Source organism: Suncus etruscus, chromosome 3 (assembly GCF_024139225.1).
Source record: "Suncus etruscus isolate mSunEtr1 chromosome 3, mSunEtr1.pri.cur, whole genome shotgun sequence".
In the NCBI taxonomy this organism is placed as follows: Eukaryota; Metazoa; Chordata; class Mammalia; order Eulipotyphla; family Soricidae; genus Suncus; species Suncus etruscus.
Window position 1 is genome coordinate 20,509,319 of NC_064850.1, and position 25,344 is coordinate 20,534,662.

A 25,344-nucleotide genomic window follows, 5' to 3' on the forward strand; every position below is an offset into this window, starting at 1 on the left:
TTCTTTTTTTGTTTTGTTTTGTTTTGTTTAGTTTTTGGGTCACGCCCAGCAGGCTCAGTGTTTACTCCTGGCTCTATGCTCAGAAATCACTCCTGGAAGGCTCAGGGGACCATATGGGATGCCTGGATTCGAACCACTGACCTTCTGCATGCAAGGAAAACACCATACCTCCATGCTATCTCTCTGGTCCCCACTATTCACATTCTTATTTCATTCATGCTCATGTTGAACTCAGTCTGATAAGTTCCTCTTCACACTCAGAAATAGGAAGAAAAAGGGGCCAGGCGGTGGCGCTAAAGGTAAGGTGCCTGCCTTGCCTGCGCTAGCCTTGGACGGACCGCGGTTCGATCCCCCGGTGTCCCATATGGTCCCCCAAGCCAGGAGCAACTTCTGAGCACATAGCCAGGAGTAACCCCTGAGCGTTACCGGGTGTGGCCCAAACCCCCCCCCCCCAAAAAAAAAAAATAGGAAGAAAAAAAGAGAAGGAAGAAAGTAAGGAAAGAAGCAAGGAAGGGAAAGAATCAAGCAAGCAAAGAAAGAAAAATGAAGGAAAGATAAATGGAAGGAAGGAAGGAAGGGAAGGGAAGGAAAGAGAGAAGAGTGTTGAGGAGGAAGGGGAAAGTGCAAAGGAAGGAGGCAAGGAAGAACAGTTATGATGAAGAAATTGAAGGTGGAGAAAAGAAAATGGAGGAATGAAGGAAATGCATAAGGAAGAAAGGAATGAAGGAGGAAAGGAGAAAGGGACAGATGGGTGGAGAAAAAAGGTAGGAAAGGAAGAAATGAAAAAGTTTAAAGGAAGGAAAGAAGTTTGGTTGGAAAGAGGGAGTCAAGGAGAGGGAAAGAAAGGGAAAAAAAGGGGCCCGGAGAGATAGCACAATGGCGTTTGCCTTGCAAGCAGCCGATCCAGGACCAAAGGTGGTTGGTTCGAATCCCGGTGTCCCATATGGTCCCCCATGCCAGGAGCTATTTCTGAGCAGACAGCCAGGAGTAACCCCTGAGCACCGCCGGGTGTGGCCCAAAAACCAAAAAAAAAAAAAAAAAAAAAAAAGGGAAAAAAGAAGGGAGAGAGGGAAGAAAGGAAAGGAGGGATGATGAAAGTAAGGAAGGAATAAAGTTGAATGGAAGGAAAGAGAGTAAGGAGGGAATAAGAGAGGAAAGAGGGAGGGAAAATCATATTAGGACCTAGAATCCAGCTAAGCAGCCACTAGGGAGACCAGGCGGCAATGACATTGAGTCTATGATGAAGGTGTACTAGAACCCCTCAAACTGCAAAGGGACAGTTGGATACTCTTCTTCTCTATGTTCTATGTTGCCAGTTATTTGAGACCCACAGTTACTCACTAAATCTGACCTTTGTCCATTCCTAAGTCCTGTATCCTGAGATTTCCTTAGTAGCTAAAAAAAATACCCCATGGGGAAGGGATCACACCTCACACAAGGTTATACCCATTATCTATTTATCTTCTCTTTCTTACCTTCCACTAGAATCCAAGCCACAAAAGGCCTCTGCTAGTCCCTATCTCTTCCTGCCAAACACAGTCTGTTCTCAACCCCCACCCCTCGGAAAACTTGGCTCTTCACGCTACAGTCTTACTGACCCCATGTGTTGGGCATTATAGTTGGTCAACAATTGGCCCAGGTTGGCCATGTACTAACCTAAGCCCTGGGGTCACAATACGAGGCCATTGTGTTTCCCTGGTTGTGGGTGAAGACATGTACCAGACAAAACTATATATGTTCTAGGCCTTCTCTAATACCCATTACTCTTCATTAAGCCTAATTAAAATGCCACTGGGTAATCATATTATTCTAATGTGCCATGTAATGATTAAGAATAATGGCTATTTCCACTTTTCTTACCCTCGCCCCCAACCCCCACTGCATTTTTCTCTCTTCCTGCATAAAAGCTACAGATTTGCTTCTTACTGACTTTTTTGGCTTGGCTTTATTCCTTCCATTAAGGACTAGGAGGAAGGTGCTGGCTGATGGATATGGCAGTTTTCCCTTTCTGCAATTCCAGTCTTTGCCTCTCTATTCCTATTGTGGAATTTGGCACCAAATGCTGCTGTTAGGATTGGGAATGGAAAGAGAGGAGGAGAGAAAGCATGACTCTTTGTATACCTGGGTTGGGTGCTTTCTTGGACATTTCCCTCCTTTATTTTTACATCAGCTGTGTAGGGTAAATGATATTCTATCACCTATCAGGTCATTCAAGTTGAAGATTGTGAGACCTGCAAGGTGGTTGTGAGAGGGCAAAGCAGAGGAGAGAATAGGAGAAAAAAAAAAAAAAAGAACACAGCTGCCCTCTTGCCTTCCAGGGCACTCCAAGGGATATTGTCAAATATGAAAAGTTCTAGATCCCCAAATTCCAAATACCTGTTTGCACAGGATACTCATATTTTGGGGACAGGAATAGTAAACTCTTGCAATATGGAATTTTGCAGTTTTCTCTCTTCAAATGGGAACTTCATAATGTCCATCCTGAATTCATTTTTGCAATAAAAACTCTAAGATGCATTGCTCTGGTGCTGAGTAAAGATCATGGACACTGATGTTAAAGGGTAGAAATGAGTCTCTTTTCTCCCTTGAATCTCCATTTTCTCCTATGTAGGAGACGAACACAAGGGTTGGTGAGATAGCTCAGTGGATAGGGTACTTACCTTGAACATGGCTGACTGGGTTTGATATGGTTCCACATCACCACCATTAGTGATCTTTGGTCAAAGAGCCAGGAATAAGTCCTGAACATAGCTGGATATGGCCCCAAACAAAACAAAAAGATAGAAAGCTTGATGCTTAAGCTTCAACCATAAGACAGATAGTTCAGATAGAGTGCCTAGTATAAAGTCAATATTTAATAAAATTCAATGGAGGCAACTAAGTCTTTATTCAGGTACACAGCTGTTAATTACCTTTAGTTGTTAAAAGAAAATTTCACTGGCTAGATTTTAGGTTACCATATTAAAGATAAAATCACTTACCTAGGGGTTGGAGGGAGATAAAGTTGGTAGAGTGTTTGCCTTGCATACACGGAATTTGATCCCTGGCATCCCATATGACTCTCCCACGCCCTCCAGGAGTAATTCCTCAGTACAGAGCCAGAAGGGGCTCATTTGAAAAATATTTTAGGGGAATGCCCTCACTGATGCTCAGGGACCTAGGAACCACACCTAATCATGCCTGCAGTGCAGGCCTAAAAAGTAGTACGTGGGTTTAGGGGTGCTTGGAAGTTGGTGCTCTGGGACCATGTGTAGCCAGGAATCAGACTGGGGCATGGCACATGCTCTTTAAGCCACTTCCCTGGCCTGAGGGGGTCATTTTGAAATTATGGTGATGCTAGAACTTTGACGGTGGGTACAAAGAGCCTATTATTAATTAAATTTGTAACACTGTGCACCCCAATTTGTTTGCATTGTAAAATGCAAGGCAAGGCAAAAAAATAAGAAGCTTGCTTAATACACACGTTTCTCAGAAGTTATAGGGCTTTTTAAATAGCTGATTTAAGGGATAGCTCAGTGTTAATTTGTGCCCACCTGGCAAATGTGAGGTCACAGCCAACTGTTGCATCACCTGACATGCATTAAATGTGACCCCGGCAGCTTTATCATTTGCAATTTATTTGTCCTTTGCACATAGTGGTATGGGCCATCACCTGAGAGCATGACAGTGCACAGAGTTCATGCCAGCTCCAGGTGAAGAGTGTGAGACCAGTGAACATGAGAACAAGCACCATGACCAGGCATGTGTGGCTGCCACATAGTGGGAAGAAAAGGGGACTCTTTTATTTAAGAATAAAGTATTTAAGAATAAAGAATACAGGGGGCCGGAGAGATAGCATGGAGGGAGGGTGTTTGCCTGGCATGCAGAAGGAGGGTGGTATGAATCTCGGCATTTCATATGGTCCCCCAAGCCTGCCAGGAACGATTTCTGAGCATAGAGTCAGGAGGAACCCCTGAGCACTGCTGGGTGTGACCCCCCCCACTCAAAAAAAAAAAAAAAAAAAAGAGAAAAGAATACAGGCAAGGGGAAGGGAGGAGGGAATTGGGGGGCACTGGTGGTGAGAGTGTTGTACTGGTGAAGGGGAGGTGTTCTTTTTTATAACTAAAACCCACCTACAAACGTATTTGTAATCATGGTGCTTAAATAAGGATATAGAAAAATAATAAAACACAAAAAAAACAAAGAATAAAGTATGGAGACCAATGCAGTTGCCATGTTTGAACTGGGCCAGCTCTCCATAGACTCACTCTTTTCTCCAATGAGATGTAAACTGAGCCATGAAAGACAATGGGTACACTGACTACACAGCAGAAAAATGGTCATCTTGGGAGGACGGAGCGGGCCAAACCTCTGCCCTGCCAAAGCCATGCCTGCTGCCTCCATAATCCAGAACCACCACTTGGCCTATGGCCCTGCCCCACCACCCCTTTATGATTCCATTCGGGATATACATCAGACCAAATTTCAGGAGGGAGTCTGCATACTGCCCCTCTCCCCATATCTTCTCTCTTCCAGGAAGCTTGGCAGCTGAGAGCATGCCCCTAAAAGCCATTGTATCAGTAATAGTGCTTTGAATTTCTGGACAACTTCATTTGTTTGCTGCTGTCATCCCTATAGGAACACACCAATTTAACGAAATAGACAGCTAACAAGAGCTCACTAAACCTTCTGCTATTGTATTTATGACTTCATTAGATATATAATAATTTTCACACATGTGCTTGCTACTGTACTTTTTCTTTTCTTTTCTTTTTTTTTTTTGGCCACACCCAGTGGTGCTCAGGGGGCGGGGTCCTCCTGGCTCTTCTCTCAGAAAACACTCCTGGCTCAGGGAATCATATGGGATGCTGGGGATCGAACCCTGGTCCATCTTGGGTCAGCAAAATGCAAAGTAAAGGCCCTATCTCTCTGCTACCACTCTGGCCCACTTTTTTTTTTTAACCTTTTCTATTCTTTTTTAAATAACATGTTCTTACTTATTTGGAAACAAATGTATTATGGTCAACTATATCAAACTATGTGATGCACTTTCTTTCTTTCTCTTTCTTTCTTTCTTATTTCTTTCTTTCTTTCTTTTCTTTTTCTTTCTTTCTTCTTTTTTCTTTCTTTCTTTCTTTCTTTCTTTCTTTCTTTCTTATCTTTCTTTCTTTCTTTCTTTCTTTCTTTCTTTCTTTCTTTCTTTCTCTTTCATTTCTTTCTTTCTTTCTTTCTTTCTTTCTTTCTTTCTTTCTTTCTTTCTTTCTTTCTTTCTTTCTTTCTTTCTTTCTTTCTTTCTTTCTTTCTTTTCTTTCTTTCTTTCTTTCTTTCTTTCTTTCTTTCTTTCTTTCTTTCTTTCTTTCTTTCTTTCTTTCTTTCTTTCTTTCTTTCTTCCTTCCTTTCTTCCTTTCTTCCTTTCTTTTCTTTCGTCTTTCTTTCTGGTGCACCGTTCCTGGAGATACCGCAATACCAAGTCAATGTGAGGAGTAGATGGAGCAAGCTCCTCTTCTGACTCCCAGGTCTAAAAATCCATTTAATATATTGTCCTTGGATAGAGTACATATCAAATATTAAACTGATAAAAACAGATACTACACTTGATCTTAGCCAAAAGGCTGAGAAGTGATGTATTTTCTTTAAATAAAGTAAAAATAAAAGAAAAAATGTGGAGGAGGCAGAGTGATAGTACTATGGAAAAAGTGTTTACCTTGCATGTGGCCAACCCAGGTTTGATCCCTGGCATCCCATATGACCCCTTAAGCACTTCTATGAATTATTCCTGAGCACAGTTAAGGGTGGTTCATAACTTCTCCACCCATCCCCCCCCCCCAAAGAATAAAGTATCGAAGGCCCTGCAGGATGCAATAGCCATTCAAAAGCAATGATAGTGCTGCTCTTCCTATAGGACCACAGCCTCCCAGCCCAGGACCCTCATGCACTATGAGAAAGTTGTAATTGGTGCCTTCTTGAAGAAGAGGATGCAAATTTTAGTGACAGAAAAATGAAGAATGGACAGAGGATGGAACCAGAATATAAGACAACTTAAAAAGAGTGAATGTATTTAAATGTTTATATTTGTATGTCATAAAAAAAACTTTTACACTTTTTTTGGGTGGGGGTTTGGGTCACACATGTCGGTGCTCAGGGGTTACTCCTGGCTCTGCACTCAGAAATTGCTCCTAGCAGGCTCAGGAGACCATATGGGATGCCGGGAATCGAACCCATAGATGTCCCAGGTCAGTCACATGCAAGGCAAATGCCCTACTGCTGTGCTATTGCTCTGGCCCCAACTTTTACACTTTTAATGTAGAAAGAAGTATAGAAAATGTAGAAAAAGAAGTGAAGTATCTATCTTATTTCAAGTGAATTATCATGTATGGTCATAGGAAAGAGTTCATTTCTCCCTGATGATTAGTGACGTGGAACATTTTTTCATCTGTCTTTTGGCCATTTGTATTTTGTCTTTGAGAAAGTGTCTGTTCATTTCTTCTCCCTATTTTTTGATGGGGTTATATGAAATATGAGAGAACACAAGGAAATGGAAACACATACCCTGCTCATTGATAGACAAAATTAATATAATTAAAATGGCAATACTCTCCAAGGCATTGTACAGATTTAATGTGATCACTCTAAAGATACCCATGACATTCTTCAAAGAAGTGGATATAACACTGTTGAAATTCATTTGAAAAAATAAACACCTTCGAATAGCTAAAACAGTCATTGGGTAAAAGAATATGGGAGGCATTACTTTCCCCAACTTTAAACTGTATTACAAAGCAATAGTTATCAAAACAGCATGGTATTGGAATAAAGACAGACACTCACATCAGTGGAATAGGCTTGAGTACTCAGAGAATGTTCCCCAGACATACAATCACCTAATTTTTGATAAAGGAGCAAGAAATTCTAAATGGAGCAGGGAAAGTCTCTTTAACAAGTGGTGTTAGCACAACTGGCTAGCCACTTGCAAAAAAGCAAACTAAGACTCCCATCTAACACCATACACAAAGATTAAATCCAAATGGATTAAAGACCTTGATATCTGACCTAAAACCATAAGGTATATAGAACAACACATAGGTAAAACACTATATGACATTGAGACTAAAGGCATCTTCAAGGCAGAAACAGCACTCTCCAAACAAGTAGAAACAGAGATAAACAGATGGGACTATATTAAGCTGAGAAGCTTCTGCACTTCAAAGGAAATAGTGCCTAAGATACAGAAGCCACCTACAAAATGGGAGAAACTATTCACCCAATATCCATCAGACAAGGGGCTGATGTCTAAGATATACAAGGTACTGACAGAACTTAATAAAAAAAAACCTAGTTTTTATTTTTAACTTATCTCTCTTCTCTCCACTCCCATTCCAGGGGGGAGCTTCCTACTGAAGAGCAATTCTCCTGCTCTTCATTTCTACTAGATTTTTTGTTTAAGTAGTTTGAGTGCACTGACATTAATGGCAGGGGCTAGAGAAATAATACTGAGGAAAAGACACTTACTTTGCATGGGGCTCACCTAAGTTTGATTCCTGGTACTACATATGATCATATCAAAATGATCAGGAGTGATCCCTGAATACAGAACTAGGAGTTAACCCTGAGCACTGCCAGGTGTTGCCCATACCTCAGCTCCTCCAATTCTCCTCCAAAAATGAAATCTAAGGTATGTTTTAAAATACAGCATCTTTTTGTATGTTTTGGGGCCACACTTGGCAGTGTTCAGGGTTTGCTCCTGCCAATATGCTCAGCGATTTCTCCTAGTAGTGATCAGGGGACCATGTAGGATGCAAAGGAATGAAACCTAGGCCAGCTGTATGCAAAGCAAGTGACCTACTTGCTGCTGTACTATTTCATCATCCATCTCTGCTTTTTGTTGTTGTTGTTTTTACAGTGTTTGAGATGGAATCAGAGCATCATACATGTAAGGCAAGTATGTGTTCTACCAATGAGTTATCTTCCTGGCCTAACCTTTATTTTTAAGTAGTGTCTGTGGGTCACTTATATTTAATGTTATTTTTGATATATTAGAGTTTATATATATATAGTTTATTTGATTTTTGTTTTATATTTTATGCCTTTTTCCAGATTTCTTGAACTGCTTTTCTGATTTTTTTTTATTCCTATATATCTTTTTCAAGTATTCCTCTGTAACTTTGTTAGTAGGCATTCTAAACTGATCTATACCTATAGAGATATCTGTCGACTTTTAGATATGTCTGGTCATAACTCTTTTTATTTATTTATTTTTTGGTTTTTGGGCCACACCCGGTGATGCTCAGGGTTTATTCCTGCCTATGTGCTCAAAAATTGCTCCTGGCTTGGGGGACCATATGGGATGCCAGGGGATCAAACTACCGTCTGTCCTAGGCTAGGGCATACAAGGCAAGATGCCCTACCACTTGCGCCACGGTCATATTGCTCCAAGGTCATAACTCCTTTATGAGAGGAGCACACCTGTTGGTATGTAGAGCTTTTCCTGGCTCTGTGCTCAGGGATCACTCCTGGCAGGCTTAGGGGACCATATGGGATGCCAGATATCAAACCCTTGTTGGCCATGTGCCATGTATCTTTCTGGTTTCTCAGAAATACTTTTATGTGTTTGTAGAAATACGTATAGAGGCTAGCTGGTACAGTGAATGGCAGTTATTGAACTTTAGTGGACATGTGAATTCCCTGCGTAGCTTGTAAAAATGCTTCTGATCCAGTTGTTTTAGAGAGGACCTAAGATTTTTTCATGGCTAACGAATTCCTAGGATGATGATCCCATGCAGCCTGTCTGTGGAGCACAAGGCAATTAGCAAGAGAAGGGATAAGGTTTGCATGGGGACTGGACTCCCATTTCTGCTCTGGTACCAACACTGGGCACCCCATTTCTGCACTTGTGAAATGAAGAGAACAGTAGTTTCTCTTGGGGGGCGGGGGGAGGCTAAGGGACCCTCTTCCTCCCTGGGTCTGGCCCAGGAACAGCACATAGAAGAAGCCCCAGGGCACAGCGTGAGTATGGGGAAGCACATTGGCAGCAAGTGCAGGGTTAAAGCGCCTGAGACAAATGTTTTGAGGAGCTGCTGCTGGGAAGGAAAAGGCGGGGTGGAGTGTATGTGTGTGTGTGGAGGGGGGGAAGAGGACCCTTTTTTATTATTCCGAGGTGCATTTTAATTTGCACAAGCGACGCTGTATCTGTGATGGATGACACAGAGGGAAAAATTACAGCGCGGGAAGCCCAGCAAAGGGGGGAAATAAAGGAGATCAAGAGAGGATTAAAAACAGCCCCTGGCAATGCTGCATCCTGATCAGGAGCCAGGGCTGGGGAGGCAGGCGGACCCCAGTCAGACAGGGTGGGGGCAGAAGAAAAAAAAAGCCAAGATGGGGTGATTGTCTGATGACAACCAGCCTGGTTCCCCTGGTTTCTCCAGCAGTCAGGCTTTACAAACTAAGAACGTACAGGAAATTGGTTTCTTGGCCTCTGACCACTCCCTGTTGCATTTTGAATCTCCCTCAGGATGCCACTTTCTCTGTCCAACTGGGGACTTTTTGAGAGAAGTTCTCATCTTTTCTCCAGTGACCCACACTCAGGAGCCTGCTGCTCTCCTCTCTTCTGGTGGCAGTAGTCATCCTAGTGATTCACAGGAGGCCAGAACACAAGTACCCTGGGAGCAAAGAGATGCGAAGCGAGCAAACCTCAGAAGCTCTTGTCCTGGCTGTTTGTCAGAAGATCCTTTGGCAGGGTTTTGGACTTTGATTCAAGGTGCTTCAGAGCCTGAGATCTGACCTCGTGCTGACAGAGGCTGGCTGGGATTTGAAACCTGAGTTCCTCCTGAATAGTTTTGTGACTTTGGGCGAGTTACTTAAACTCTGTGCTTCTGTATCTTTAATTATAGGATGAAGCTGGGCTAGCTTCTGCCTCAAGGGAATGACTGTGAAGCGTAAATATAAGAGTGAAAGACTCGACCAGGGAAGTAGTTCAGCAGTAGAACAAAAACATGCATACAGGCCTTGTCTATGAAGTCTCTGGGTTTGACACCTGGCATCGTAAAAAATAAAATAAAGGGCCAGAGAGATAGCACAGCGGTAAGGCCTTGCACTCATCGGATCCAGGATGGATGGTGGTTCAAATCTCGGCATCTCATATGGTTCCCCTTGCCTGCCAGGAGTGATTTCTGAGTGCAAAGCCAGGAGTAACCCCTGAGGGCCACTGGGTGTGACCCCAAAACCAAAATAATAATAATAATAATAATAATAATAAAATAACAATGTAAAGTCAACAAGAGAGAGCCTTCTGCCTAAAGAGAATTATAAATCAAGATTCTGGAGATGGTGAGGAAGGGTGGAGGTGCCTAGTGTAACTGGATGCCTTGGGACAGACAAGCCTCTCTGCTCACCTCCCAGCTTTAGGAATGAGGTGCCCAGCTGAGCCAATCCATTAGCTTCCCAAATCCTGGGCTCAGTCTGGACAGTTGCTTCTCAATAAACTCTTAGGGGTGAGGGAGCAGCTGGTCATTGTCTCCCACTAAAGTAAAGGAGACTGCCTACTCTTACCTTTCACAGGCGAATTTGGAGAACTTCCATACATCAGAACCACTCTACAACCAGGCAATGTCCATCTTTTTTTGTTTGGTTGGTTTTTTTTTGGGGGGGGGGCACACCCAGTGACACTCAGGGATTACTCTTGGCTATGTGCTCAGAAATCGCTCCTGGCTTGGGGGACCATATGAGACGCTGGATGATTGAACCATGGTTTGTCCTAGGCTAGTACCAGCAAGGCAGATGCCGAACCGCTCTGTGCCACCGCTCCAGCCCTAAGACAATGTCCGTCTTAACCAAGCCAGTTAAGAGACTAGTAGGGAGAGATCAGAGTAATATGGCGGGTAGGATGTTTGCCTTGCAAGGGGCTGACCTGACCCAAGTTCTATCCCTGGTGTCCCACATTGTCCTCCAAACACCACCAGAAGTAATAGTAATTCGTGAGTATATAGGCTGAGGGAAGGCCAGAGCCATAGTTCATAGTCCAGTGGGTAGGGTATTTGCCTTGCATGAAACTAATTCAGGTTCCATTTAAGCTCTCTATATGGTCCTCTGAGCCTGCTAGGAGTGATCCCTGAGTGCAGAGAGAGAAAGAGAGAAAGAGCATAGCAGTAAGATTGTGCCATGTCCAACTCACTGAATATTGATGGCACAGAAATTAAAAAAAAAAAAAACAGAGAGATGAAGGGACCCTCAAAGGGTGTCCCCAGCAGCTTTCTTCTGGAGTGAGGGCACATGGTGGGTGACTGATGCCCTCATTCAGGTAGTTCTCCCTGTGTACTTGCTATGTGCCAGTTCAAAGCACAATATACATGCTTTTTCTTTTCACTTTCCATCCCAGAGCAGGACACTGACTTTCTGCTTTTCATGGAGGAGAAAACAATGGTCCAGTAGCTAAGAGGATGGCTTGTGAGCCACATACATGATTCAGGCTGCTATATAGAAGGCCCCATGCTCGATTCCTGCCACTGTGTGCCTTTCCTCAGCATCATCAATTTAATCCTAGTAGCACCCAGCTGTGCAGAACCCAGCATCCTTGGGCTTCTCAACCACAGTAGTGGAGCAAGATCCCGAGGAGTCCTTGCTCACATGTAAAGTACTCAGGATGGGCAAATGGCCTCAGCCTTCCAGCAAAAGAGCTTGAAGACTACCCCTACATAATTTCCATAGGGACTCCATGGACCTCTTGTCCATAATAAAACCTGCTCATGGATATATCTTCTGCTATTTCTTTTGCATCTCCCTTCCCCCCTACACATACTGTACCCTTAATATTTTTTTATATTCTTAGTTATTACTTCTGGGTAGTTCTGATATAGCTCCAAAAGGAACTACTATATAGAAATCCTTGTCTCAGGCTCTGCCTTACAAAGAACTCAACCAGGACGACTCCTCTTGCTGTCTTTGTTCACACAACTGAGGGGTAGCCTGACCTCTTCTGGACCCCTGAGATGAACCCCTACTGGAGCTGTGGGATGAGGCCACTGAGGCCACAAGTGACATTCCAAGGTGCATGGTTCTGTCTCCTCTGAGGCCACCACAGAGAGAAGAACTGAGTCAAGACAGCTTGGGTAGCCTGTATGCATCGTGCCTCTCCGAGGGTGCCCAGTGCTACTGAACACATGGGACCTTGGACCCTTTCATGATTCAGACCCTGAAGCCCTTTACCAACCGGTGACTATGTGCTTCAATCTGAATGGCCTCCTGCACTCAGGGCCAGTAATAGTCTGTCCAGCCTTTTAGGGGGACTCGCTTGCTGCTCTGTACAGGACAGCTTGTCCAGGCCCTCCAGGATATGCACACCTGTGCATGTCCCCTCTGAGTGGGGGGTCTCCACCTGTCCATCTCCTATGCTAGGAGCAGGGCTACCTGCCTCATCTGTGATCTTGTGACCCTTGGCTCGCTGTCCTGGTGGGCTTGGCTCTTTCCTCATACTCACACTCTAGCCAAGAGAATGTCTTCCCAAGAATTCAGGCCAAGGCCTGTGTGGGCTGGACCTGGGTGGGAGACCCAGCCAGGGGCAAAGGATGGCCAGGGCTTGCACCTGGCTCAGGCCACACAGTTCCTTAGCAGGAACCTCCTTTGCATGAGAAAAGAAATGGTCCCTCAATAGACTGTTCTGTGTCTCTTGCACATGTACTGTCACCTCACTGCCCTCACTCTTTTGCTTTATTTTATTTTATTATTTTTTTGGTTTTGAGTCACACCCAGCAGTGCTCAGGACTCAGTTACTCCTGGCTCTATGCTCAGAAATCTCTCCTTGCATGCTTGAAGGACTATATGGGATGCTGGGATTCGAACCACAATCCTTCTGTGTGCGAGGCAAAAGCTTTACCACCATGCTATCTCTCCGGGCCCTTTTCTTTTCTTTTTTTTTTTTTTTTTTTTTTTTTTGATTTTTGGGCCACACCCAGTAATGCTCAGGGGTTACTCCTGGCTATGTGCTCAGAAGTTGCTCCTGGCTTGGGGGACCATATGGGACACCGGGGGATCGAACCGAGGTCCGTCCAAGGCTAGCGCAGGCAAGGCAGGCACCTTACCTTTAGCGCCACCGCCCAGCCCTTCTTTTCTTTTCTTTTCTTTTCTTTTCTTTTCTTTTCTTTTCTTTTCTTTTCTTTTTTGGTTTTTGGGTCACACCCAGCAGCACTCAGGGGTTACTCCTGGCTCTATGCTCAGAAATCGCTCCTGGCAGGCTCAGGGGACCATATGGGATGTCGGCATTTGAACCACCATCCTTCTGTGTGCAAGGCAAACGCTTTACCTCCATGCATCACTCTGAGCCCTTTTATTTTATTTTTAATTCATTTATTAATTGATTGATTGGTTTTTGGTACATACCTAGTGGTGCTCATGGGTTACCCCTGGCTCTGCACTCAGAAATTGCCCTTGGTAGGCTGGGGAACCATATGTGATGCTGGGAATCAAACAGCGCTCCTCCTGGGTCAACTGCATGCAAGGCAAATTCCCTACTGCTGTGCTATCTCTCTGGCCCCCCATTGCCCCTATTCTACATCTCATCTTCCCCTGAAAACTGCCAGCTTTTTTGGTGAGTCAGCAGGCTTTAGTCCAGAGACCCTCCTGGGACCGCACTGAGACACTGAATGGGGACCTGTTTGCAGGGTGTTGGGCTCTGCCAGGCTCTGCTTCTCTACAGAGGCTCCCTGCTGGATGCTGAGTGACCAAGATGTGTATGGAGCTTCTGGGAAAGGAACTTAAGTCCTTCTAGTCCAGAGCTGCCTGGCTGGTGTGTAAGGAGCAGGAGACACACAGGGAATTCATAGGCTGAGACTAGAGAGCAAGACCAACTTGACCTCGGAGGCCAGAATCCACAGGCAGCATCAGTGAGTGAAGCTACTCTCACAGCTCTACGGAACTGTCTTTCCTGCTGCATCCAGCTCCCAGGCTTCCAGGCCTTCCTTGGCTTGTGAGTGTAGAACTCAAGTCTGCCCCTTATTCCTGTGTCTATTAGGTCTAGTCCTCTCTTCTGTCTGTGAGAAAGAAATATGTCAGTGGTTTTAGAGCCACATTGCAATCCATGGAAGAACTCTTCTCAACAGTCTTTTTTTTTTTTTTTTTTTGGTTTTTGGAGCTAAATCCGGCGGCACTCAGGGGTTACTCCTGGTTATCTGCTCAGAAATAGCTCCCGACAGGCCTGGGGGACCATATTGGATGCCGGGATTCAAACAAAACACCTTAGGTCCTGGTTCGGCTGCTTGCAAGGCAAATGCCACTGTGCTGTCTCTGGCCCCTTCTCAACAGTCTTAACTTCTGTTTTTTATTATTATTAAAATCACCATGAGATACAGAGTTAAAAAGTTTTTGGTAGTTTAATTTTAGTCATACAATGTTCCAACAATTGTTCCTTTACCATTGTTTATTTTCTACCACCAATTTCCCCATTTTCCCTCCTGGGGTCATCTAATTCCATTCCCAGCCTACCCTATGGCGGACACTTTTCCTCTCTCTCTGTGTCCCTCTCCCTCTTTCTCTTTCATTTTCATTTTCTCTCTTTCTCTCCTTTTTTTCATTTTAGGTACCATAGTTTGCAATACTATACTGAAGAGGTATTATGCATATTACTTTACTTCCGTTCAATTCCCAGTTTTTGTCAGAATGATCATTTTCAACTATATATCAACAGCCTTCACTTAAGCATATCCAAAAGACCCTTCTTCCAGCTGAAGTCAGAACACTGCTTCTAGGATATAGATATGAACTAATTTTTTTTAAGAGGGAGAGAGGCCCTAACACAAGTTTTTAATCTTGAGAGCAATACGCCAAAACTCTGATCATTCTGTTTCTGAAGCCAATCACCTCTGGAATGCCTGGGTCTGGGCTAATTTGCTTTGCTGTTTGGGGAGAGTTTCCTAGAACTTGAATTTCCTTTTAGCACTAACTCCCTGTACATTCCCAACCCAGGGTGCTCTAAGTAAACACTTAGCTGGATTCAGATTTCTCCTTCCAGTGGGTACAGGATTCTTTCTCTCAGGCCACAACACTCTTTCCTAGAGAGAATCTGATTCTTTTCAGGTGTTTTCCTCTCACTTTCCCCATTTGTGTCCTTGATAGTGCAGGTATCTGCCACTCTGTTCAGCCACTCTGCCAGCCACTCAAAGACCATCAGCATGAGACGCAACAACTCCTTCCCCCTCACCCTGCCAGCTGTGGCCAGAAGCGGCCCTCTCCTCTGGTTTGTGATGTGTATCCATCACCCCTCCTTCCAGCCGGCCCCACCACACAGATGGGGCTCTGACCAGGTCAATTTAAATTAATTTTACCCATCACATTTCATGAGATACTGAATCAACGGCTTTTCTGAAAAAATCAAAAAGCACTAAATCTTCCCTGGCCCTCTTCCCACTAATATTACAAATGAGTCAGCGTGAGAGCGAGTTGGCTTCCCGGCACGACTTCTGCATAAACCTGCCACATGAGTTTACAGCTCAGGCCTCTGTTGCCCTCCGGCTGCTTACTGGATTTTCTGCCCGTAAAATTTATCGTAAATTTTTCATCATAAAATGTGTTCTATGGCTCTCGCCTGCAAATGCAACTTATGGCCTTGCCTCCCCAGGGGGACGTTGTTGAAATGGAAGTTGCCAGAATGGGTTTTCTTCCTATTTTTCCAAGTCTGGTGCCGAGGTTTCCCCTCCCCTCCACACCCCGCCCAGGGTTCACCCTCACTTTTCTGAGAGCGGATGTGGAAAGAGTTCCTGAAGTTCATTAGCTAATTCTGGCCGGACCTTTCAGTCTGCATGTCACCGCACCCCCTGATTTATGCCTCTTTCTAGCATTTAATTTTTCTAAGTGACCCTTTACCTGTTTTTTATGACGACTTCCTAATCGCACCCCATTTCCAAACTTTATTTTTCTTATTAAAGACAGGTTCTAATAGGCAGTTCATTTCTCAGCCACTTAAGGACCCTGATTAATTTTCCTCCCCACCTCGAAACTCTGAGGGATGAATAGCCTTTCTTGGGAGTATTTCTTCATCCCGGGTCTGACAGAGCTGGAGTCTGCACTCAAGAAGGAGGGGCAAGCCTGCTAAAACTCACGGGAGATGCCATCTGTGGCACTGCCAAGTCTCTACTTTAACTCCTATCCCCTCCACTTTCTAGGGGCACACTGTTCCTTCTACTCCCTGTGCCTTCCCCTCTTCACCTATAGAAGGAGGAGACTAGAACTAGACCTCCTAGAAGCCTCACATATCAGATCTTTTGTTTATTTATTTATTTATTTATTTATTTACTTATTTATTTTGGGGGGTACATCCAGTGATGCTCAGGATTACTCCCGGCTCTGAGCTCAGAAATCACTCCTGGTTTGGGGGACCATCTGGGATGCAGGGATATCAAACTGCAGTTCCTCCTGGGTCAGCCGCGTGCAAGGCAAATGCCCTACCACTGTGCCAGAGCTCCGACCCCTATTGATTTTTGTTTTTTGGACACACCGGCTTCGCTCAGAAATCACTCCTGGCAGGCTTGGGGTACCATATAGGATGCCAGGAATCAAACCAGGGTCTGTTCCAGATTGGACTCTTGCAAGGTGAACGCCCTGCTAATGTGCTATTGCTCTGGTCCCCACATCTCAGATCTTGATGATGGAAATTTCTAGTCTATCCTAAGCCCTCTTGAAGGAGAAATTCACACAAAGCCTCTCATTAAGTTCCTTATTTGCTGAGAATTTTCTGTTTCTACCATTGAGCCCAATTACAAAGGGACTGGGTAGTTTGAGAGGAATCTATGACCTGATTGTCCTCCTTCATCCCTGGTCCCCAATACTCATTCTAAAGGGAGACAATCAAGTGAACACACCTGTGACTCCAAATAGAAGGGAGAAAAGCAAGGGCCAGAGCAATAGTACAGAGGGTATGGTACTTGTCTTGTATGCAGGTCTGATCTCTGTATCCCATATGATCCCCAGAGCACTGCCAAGAGTAATTCCTGAGTGCAAAGACAGGAATAAGCCCTGAGCATCACCCCATGTGGTCCCAAATAATCCAAAATCAAAACAAACAAAAAAGAAGAGGGAAAGACTTGAAAAGGATTGACATCAAATGCGAGGAGTCCCTTAATTCTCAGGATCTAGGAAGGTATAGGTACAGGGAGGTTGAGCTTGAAGGACCTGTAATTGCAGAAGAGTATGAAGGAAGGGTGTAGAAAGATGACGAACTAGGCTGGAGGTGAACCTGAGTGAGCTTGTGAGGGGATCTCCTTTGTTACTCTGCCCTCAAGAGGCCCCTAGGACAGAAAGCTATTCAAGGAAGTCACCAAAACTTCTGGCAGAACTAGACATGGCCTATGCTTTATGCCTGAGCCTCCTTTTTTTGTGGAGGGGCATACTTGGCAGCGATTAGGGGTTACTCTGGCTCTGTGCACAGAAATCGCCCTTGGCAGGCACAGGGGACCTTATGGGATGCCAGAATTGGAATCACCGTCCATCCTGGGTCGGCTGCTTGCAGGGCAAATGCCCTACCACTATGCTATCTCTCTGGCCCCATGCTTAAGCCTCTTTGCAGCTCCCAGACCCAGCTGCTCTCTGACTCTTGTGTGCTTGACTCCAGACTGTGGTCCCACTGTTTGCCTTCTCTCCCACATGCCATGCAGAAAGGAGGAAGAGTAAGGAAGTAAAGTGGCACCAGCCAAGTTTGTCCTCACTTAGTCTACTCTAGCTGGTCCTCTCCCTGGAAAGAAAGTATATCTGGAAGCATTGTCCTATAGCTTTTGTTTTCCATTATGTAGGGATGGGTCACATGATTATTCTTGCTGTGAAGAAACTGAAGCAATCAGTAATTTTATTATTTTTAAACTTTTTGTTTGGGGACCACATCTGGCAGTATATGTGTGAGATGTCTGGCTCGAAAATTACACTTGGCTCTGTGCTCAGGAATTGCATGGAGGACCCTATGGGATGCCAGATATTGATATCAACTTGGTTGTGTTCAAGGTGAACAAAGGGTATAAGGTTGTGTACCCTGACTTCTGTTCTATCATTACAACCCTCAGTGTTGGAATAATTTTTAATTAAAAAGAATTAATTAGGGTCAGAGCGATAGCACAGTAGTAGGGCATTTGCCTTGCACATAGCTGACCCAGAAGGAACCACGGTTTGATCCCAGCATCCCATATGGTCCCCTGAGACAGAAGTGATTTCTGAGCGCAGAGCCAGGAGTAACCCCTGAACATCACCAGATGTGGCCCAAAAACCAAAAAAAATTTTTTTAATTAAAATAATCATGGTTCACAAAGTTATTGATAGTTGAGTTTTAGGCATATAATATTTAAAATTAATCCCACCACCAGAGTTAACTCCCATCAGCAGTGTTCCCATATTCCATCATTTCCCCCCCCCCTCCAACCTCTCCTACCCCCCTGACTGCCACGTTGGTGGGCACATTACAGAGTTTAGTGGTTTCAGCTTAGATTTTATGTTTACATTACTGTTGAGTCTGTGCTTTGGATGTACAGCTATACCACTCTTCACAGACCTAATATAACCAAAGCCTCGAGCCCTGTTTCCTCATTACATCCTTTTTTTCATCTCTTTTTTTGGGGGAGGGGGTGCACAAGGCAAATGCCCTACCGCTGTGCTATCACTCTGGCCACTTCATCTTCTTTTTTTCTACCTTGATTTCTTTTATTTGTCCTTCTCCTCCTGGGGTCAAGGGCAATCTAGGCATCTCCCCTTAACTACATTGCATTTCCTCATTCAGTTATTCTATATAACCACAGATTAACAAGATCTTCCTGTTTGTCTTTTGCTTCTGGCCTACTTCACTCAACATATCTTTCAATTTCAACCAAGTTGCAGCAAATTGCACGATTTCATCACTCCTTGCAGCAGCATAGTATTCCACTGTGTATAAATAACACATCTTCATAATCCACTCATCTGTCCTTGGATACTTAGGTTGATTCCATATTTTAATACTAAGTGCAGCAATGGATAATGGTGTGCATATAACCTTTTGAATAAATTATTTTAGGTCCTGGTAGTAGATACCCAAAGTAAAATTGATGGGTCATAAGGTAGCTCAATTCTAAATTTACTGAGAATTCTTCATACAACTTTTTCACAGGGGTGAACCAGACAACATTGCCACCAGCAGTGAATGAAAGTTTTTTTTTTTTTCACTACATTCCCCACCAGCACAGATTGTTTCTATTGTTTTGGATATACACCATCCTCACTTGTGTGAGACGTTATCTTGTTGTTTTGATTTAGATTTTCCTAATGATAAGTTATGCTGAGCAATTTTTCATGTGTCTGTTGGTGATACACTTGTCTTTCTCTGAGAAGTGTCGGTTCATTTCCTTACACTAATTTTTGGATAGGGTTTTTGAATATGTTTATCTCTGTGAATACTTTTATATATATGGATATTAAGCCTTTATCTTAAGTGCTAAATGAGAATATTTTTTTCTGATTCAATTAGCTGTCTTTTAGTTTTATTCTGTGTGTTTTGTCTTTTTTCTTTTTTTTTTCCATGAAGAAACTTTTTAATTTGATGTATTCCCATTCATTTATTTTTGGTTGCCTTTGCTAGTGGTGTTATATCATTGATGACACCTAGGAGATCCAAATCTTGGAGCTTTCTGCCTAAATTTTCCTCAATGCACTTTATAGTTTTCGGTCAGATCTCTAGAACTTTGATCCACTTTGAATTGACTTTTGTATCAGATGTGAGATATGAATCACACTTTAATTTTCTTTTTTTTTTTTTTTTTTTTTTTTTTTGGTTTTTGGGCCACACCCGGTAATGCTCAGGGGTTACTCCTGGCTATGCGCTCAGAAGTCGCTCCTGGCTTGGGGGACCATATGGGACACCGGGGGAATCGAACCGCGGTCCGTCCGAGGCTAGCGCAGGCAAGGCAGGCACCTTACCTTTAGCGCCACCGCCCGGCCCCCACACTTTAATTTTCTACACATAGTTATTATCCAGTTTTTCTAGCACCATATGTTGAAGAGATTATCTTTACTCCATTCCAAGTTCTTAGCTACTTTATCAAAAATTAACTGTTCATATATATGGATAGCTAATTACATATTTATTAATTATATTAATATATATTATAGTTAATTATATATATGGGGTTTTGTCCTTGAGTATTTAATTCTGACCCATTAATCGGAGAACCTATCTTTATTTCAGTACCAGGCAGTTTTGATTACTATAGCTTCATAATACAGCTTCAAAGTAAGTAATGAGATACCTCTGCATTTCTTATTTTTTAGCATAGCATGACTTTGCTTAGCCTTGGGATTCTTTTTCTTTGGTTTGGGCCACATCCAGCAGTGCTTAGGGGTTATTCCTGGCTCTGTGCTCAGAAATTGCTCCTGGCAGGCTTGGAGGACCATATGGGGTGCTGGGGGTTGAACCAAGGTCCATCGGGGTTGGCCTCTTGCAAGGCAAATGCCCTACCACTGTGCTATCACTCCAGGCCAGACTTGGAATTTTTTTTGGCGGCGGCCGGAGGGGGGGGGGCTCAGAGGTGCTCAGGCGTTACTTCTGGCTCTGCACTCAGAAATTGCTCCTCATTTGGGAGACCATATGTGATGCCAGAGATCAAACCCAGGTCCATCCTGGGTTCAGCCACAAACGCTCTATTGCTGTGCTACCATTCTGGCCCCCAGCCTTAAAATTCTTTTTTTGTTTGTTTGTTTGGGTTTTTTTGGGGGGTCACACCTGGCAGCGCTCAGGGGTTACGCTCAGAAATTGCTTCTGGCAGGCTCGGGGGATCATATGGGACACCAGGATTTGAACCACCGTTCTTCTGCATGCAAGGCAAATGCCCTACCTCCATGCTATCTCTCCAGCCACAAGCCTTGAAATTATTATTATTATTATTATTATTATTATTATTATTATTATTATTGGTTTTGGGGTCACACCAAGCAGCACTCAGGGGTTACTCCTGGCTCTATGCTTAGAAATCGCTCCTGACAGGCTTGGGGGACTTTATGGGATGCTGGGATTCAAACCACTGTTCTTCTGCATGAAAGGCAAATGCCCTGCCTCCATGCTATCTCTCCAGCCACAGCCTTGAAATTCTTAAAGCTTCCCTGTGCAACCATATGACACACTGGGAACTTAAAGCTCTGCCGCTCTCTAATTGGAGCATATAAGTGACTATTTCCCGACATCCAGAGGCCAAGGAACCCATTTTATGAGTTCCTGCTCCTGCTGGTCAGCACGTGAGCACCACTGCTCTCTCAGCCTCATTAAGTGTTTACCTGACCACACAGAGACACAACCCAGCACCACTTCCTCTCCCCCCAGATGCTGCACCTCCCAGCCTGTATTCCCCCTACTTGCTACAGCAGGAAAAAACCCCATAATACACACATACCCAGCAGGCACTGGAGCACCCCTGGAAAAACAGTCACAAACCTGGAGACCCATTGCAGATAAATGGGGCTGAACCTGACACGGGTGGAGTAGATCCAGCGCTCATGAACCAGAATGTCTGCAATGCTTCTGAATTTATCTTTTCAGTGGGTCAAGGGGACATGGCTGACAGCTTTGGTTTTACAGATGGGGTGGCAGGGATACAGGTCACTTTGGCAAAGACATGACCTCCAGCAGCTCTGCCTCGCAGGGCTATGGGACCATGGCCACGGGGATTGATGGCTCAGACCCCCACTCCAGAGATAGGGGTGTGTTTATTTCCTCGGAATTATGGGGATGGGGATTAGATCTGAAAATTCCTGCTTGAGACACAGGGCTGATTTTATTACTGCTACAACTATGCTATCATTCTTTTCTCGAGGAGGTATATACCCAGAAGTGGCCTGGCACTCTCGGGGTCACTTCCAGGGGTGCTCGACGAATCACGTGGTGCTGAGGATTAAACCTGGGTCAGGAGCACGAAAGCATGTGCCCTAACCAACGCAGAGCTCCCAGTTCCAATGGTCCATGAAGTTTTGACAATCAGCATCAGCCTAAGTGTCTGGCATGTGTCTCTCCCTCGGATTATATATGAAACCCTCCTTCTTCACTTACCCAGGTCTCTTCATTATCGCTAAGTACTGTGTCTCTCCTCTGGCTTCCACAATCCCCCCTCACCCCCAAAGAAGTCTGGCAATTCTGCTGTGTCTGGCTAGATGCCTCCTCAGTCAAGTTTGACGGGTGGATGGCGGTGAAAGACCTAAATGAACACGAGCGATCTAAACTCCTTTTGGGCGATGAGAGATTTCAGAGTGATAAATTACTGAGTGCATAAAAACATATGAACTGCGGGTCTCGCTGCCCTTGCTGGGAGGGGCATCCATTCTGTGTTCACTAAGGCTCAGAGAGAGTCAGGGGAAGCGCACAGGTGGTCCTGTGATGCCAATTCCCCTTCCCTCCTTCTCTCCTTCCTTCCTTCTCTCTCTCCTTCCTCCCTTCTCTCCTTCCTTCCGTCTCCTTCCTTCCTTCTCTCCTTTCCTTCCCTCTCTCCTTCCTTTCTTCTCTTTCCTTCTTTCTCTCTCTCCTTCCTTCTCTCCTTCCTTCCTACTCTCCTTCCTTCCTTCTCTCCTTCCATCCTTCTCTCCTTCCTTCCTTCTCTCATTCCTTCTCTCTTTCCTTTCTTCTCTCCTTCTTGCCTTCCCTCTCCTTCCTTCCTTCTCTCTCTTTCCTTACTTCCATCTCTCCTACCTTCCCTCTCCCCTTCCTTCCTTCCTTCTCTCCTTCCATCCTTCTCTCTCCTTTCTTTCTCTCTCCTTTCTTCCTTCTCTCTCCTTCCTTCCTTCTCTCCTTCCTTCTTCCTTCTTTCCTTCCTTTCATCTTTCCTTCTTTGCTGTGCCGCCTAATTCACTGCGCCTTAGATGGAGCATGAACAGAACAAGGCCTCTCTGTAGATAGTGCCTATGAGATCAGACTTAATGATGTGTGTGACTGTCCATTTCATGGACGAAGCCTGGCTCTTTCCCTTGACTTCACCTGTGCACTCTCTGAGCTGTGCATGCTTTCAGGCTGTGGGGAGATAGGCAGGACCCTAAAGATCAGCATGTAAGGAGGGCATCCCTCCCAGCACTCTGCACCCTGACTGCTTGAGGTCCTCTGGTTCCACCCTGGGATTCAGGGGTATTTGTTTGTTTGGTTTTTGGTTTTTGGGCCACAGCAGGCAGAGCTCTGGGGTTACTCTTGCCTCGGCACTCAGAAATCACTCCTGGAATTCTTAGGGGCCATATGAGACGCTGGGGATTGAACCCAGGTTGGCCTTGTGCAAGGCAAATGCACTACTGGCTCAGTATGCAATCACTCCAGCCCCTTGAGAGTGTTTTTTTCACCTGTCCACAGTACATACACAATTTCATTAGGCAGCTCATAAAACTGGCTGGGAACCTACTTTGAGGTTCTCAGACCTGCAAGAAAGAGTAGGTTCAAATCTAATCAGAACAGAAGGTCTTCCCCAATGGGTCAGGTTGGATCCCCTGTCTCTGGCAGGTACTGAATTAACTCTCCTACCCACCAGCCCAGGATAGGGTACTTTTCAAATCCACTGGGCACTTAGTTTGACCTTATGTCAAAGAGCTGACCTTATGTAATGGTAGACAGGTAGGAAGACAAGTTAGGGTGGCCTCAGCTTAAGATGCATGGAGGTACAGAAATAGATGATTCTCTGGGTCACAAAGCAAGCTTACTTGCTTACTTTGGAACATAAGGTGAGTCAGAATTCTTCATGGCAAGATCAGAGAACCTAGGGTGTATGACCAACTCAGGATTTCAGTGCCTGGGCCATGCCCCAGGTCTCTTGGCCTGGGCTCCAGAGGTGGGCTGCAATGGGATATCCACTGACTCATTCCCAAGAGTGCGTTCCTAACTAATAGGAGATAAGTGGGTATTGGGAAATAGCTTTTATAGAACCTTGAGCTGGCAAATATCAGAATCAAACACAGATTCTCACAGGCATTGGGGAAAGAAAGCATCAATGCAAACACAAGAGCTCAGGAATTCTTGTTTAAGACAACAGAGTCAGGGTTTGAGACATGAGCTGTTTCAGGTTGATTCTTAGGAAATATAGGATTTGGGACCCTGTGATGTGACAGTGGCTCAATAATAACTGAAGTAGGGGATAACCAACCATGCAACTTGGGATCATTCTAAGTAAGTAGTACCAGGGGCTATAGATAATACAATAGGTATTTTTTATAATACAGACAGGTCAGTTTACGCACAGCTAACCAGGTTTGATCCCTAGCATCCCAAATGGTTCCCTGCACAATACCAGAGCACCATTGGGCATGGATGGCCCTCAAATCAAAAAATAAAAAAAGTGCTTTGGGACCAAAGAGATAGTACAGTGGTTAAGGTGCTTGCCTTGCATTTAACCTTCTTGGGTTCAATTCCCAGCACCCTTATGGCCCATCGAGCACAGCTAGGTATGGCCATAAAACCTAAATAAATAAAGAAAGAAAGAAAGAAAGAAAGAAAAAAATTTTTTTGCCATACCTGATGGTACTCAGAGGTTAGTCCTGGCTCTGCATTCAGAAGTTATCCTGGCAGATAGTGAGTGAGAGAAGTAGAACGCCTGCCTCGAAAACAGGCAGGGAGTAGGGGAGGAGGGAGATGGGGGAAGCATTGGTAGGGGGAAGGCCACTGGTGAAGGGGGGTGTTCTTTTTTATAATTGAAACCCAACATATTTGTAATTAGGGTGCTTGAATAAAGATATTATATAAAAATTATTCTGCAGATTTGGGGGACCATATGACTTGCCAGGAATTGAACCCAGGTTGGCCATGTGCAGGGCAAACACCCTATCCCCTGTGCTATTGTTCTTGCCCTGGAAAAAAGAATCAATGCCAGGATTTAAGGCAGAGACTTTGCTAAAGGAAGTATTGGGACTATGTCCTGGATGGGGCCAGCAGCCAGAACACCCCACAATATGCATTTACTGTGATAGTTGCCATCATAATGCTGTGGATAGGGTGGATAGGGTGGAGATGGATTCAGGAGGCAATATTAAGCTCATTTTTAGGGAGACATCATAACCTTTCCTATTGATTAGCAAGCCCCAGGCTCAGACTCTAGCCAGGTCTGCAGACTTTGAAACAGGCTGGGGAGGGATACCTGGGGGTAAGTTCTAGCTAAAACAGACACCCTGATATCCCCCTCAAGTCTCCTGTAGGCTTCCTGGAGCCAGTCCAAGTCACAGAGGCATCTTGTGCCCTGCCTCTCAAGGGAGCCCTGCAGATGACCAGGTGGGCCAATGGCAATGGAAGAGACAGTAGCTTTGGGCAAATAAGTGGTGACCCAGATAGAAAGGGGGGAGAAAAGAGGGGAGAATAGAAGCCTTAGGGAGGGCTGAGACTGGAGAAGGAAGGAGAGTGGGGGGGGGGAGAAGGCATTTGTGAAA

The 25,344-nt window shown here is 44.6% G+C and overlaps 2 protein-coding genes and 1 non-coding gene across 3 annotated transcripts in view; 1 reads left to right on the plus strand and 2 right to left on the minus strand.

Moving 5' to 3' along the window:
- The window catches only part of LOC126004088 (peroxiredoxin-1), a 1,184,503-nt gene that overhangs the window by 840,807 nt on the left and 318,352 nt on the right, over positions 1-25,344 (minus strand). The window lies entirely within an intron of this gene.
- The window catches only part of VASH1 (vasohibin 1), a 967,981-nt gene that overhangs the window by 740,087 nt on the left and 202,550 nt on the right, over positions 1-25,344 (plus strand). The gene's annotated exons all lie outside the window — the stretch shown is intronic.
- LOC126005403 (U2 spliceosomal RNA) lies at positions 5,413-5,603 on the minus strand. The gene has a single exon (XR_007494507.1). It is a non-coding gene; the product is annotated as a U2 spliceosomal RNA (small nuclear RNA).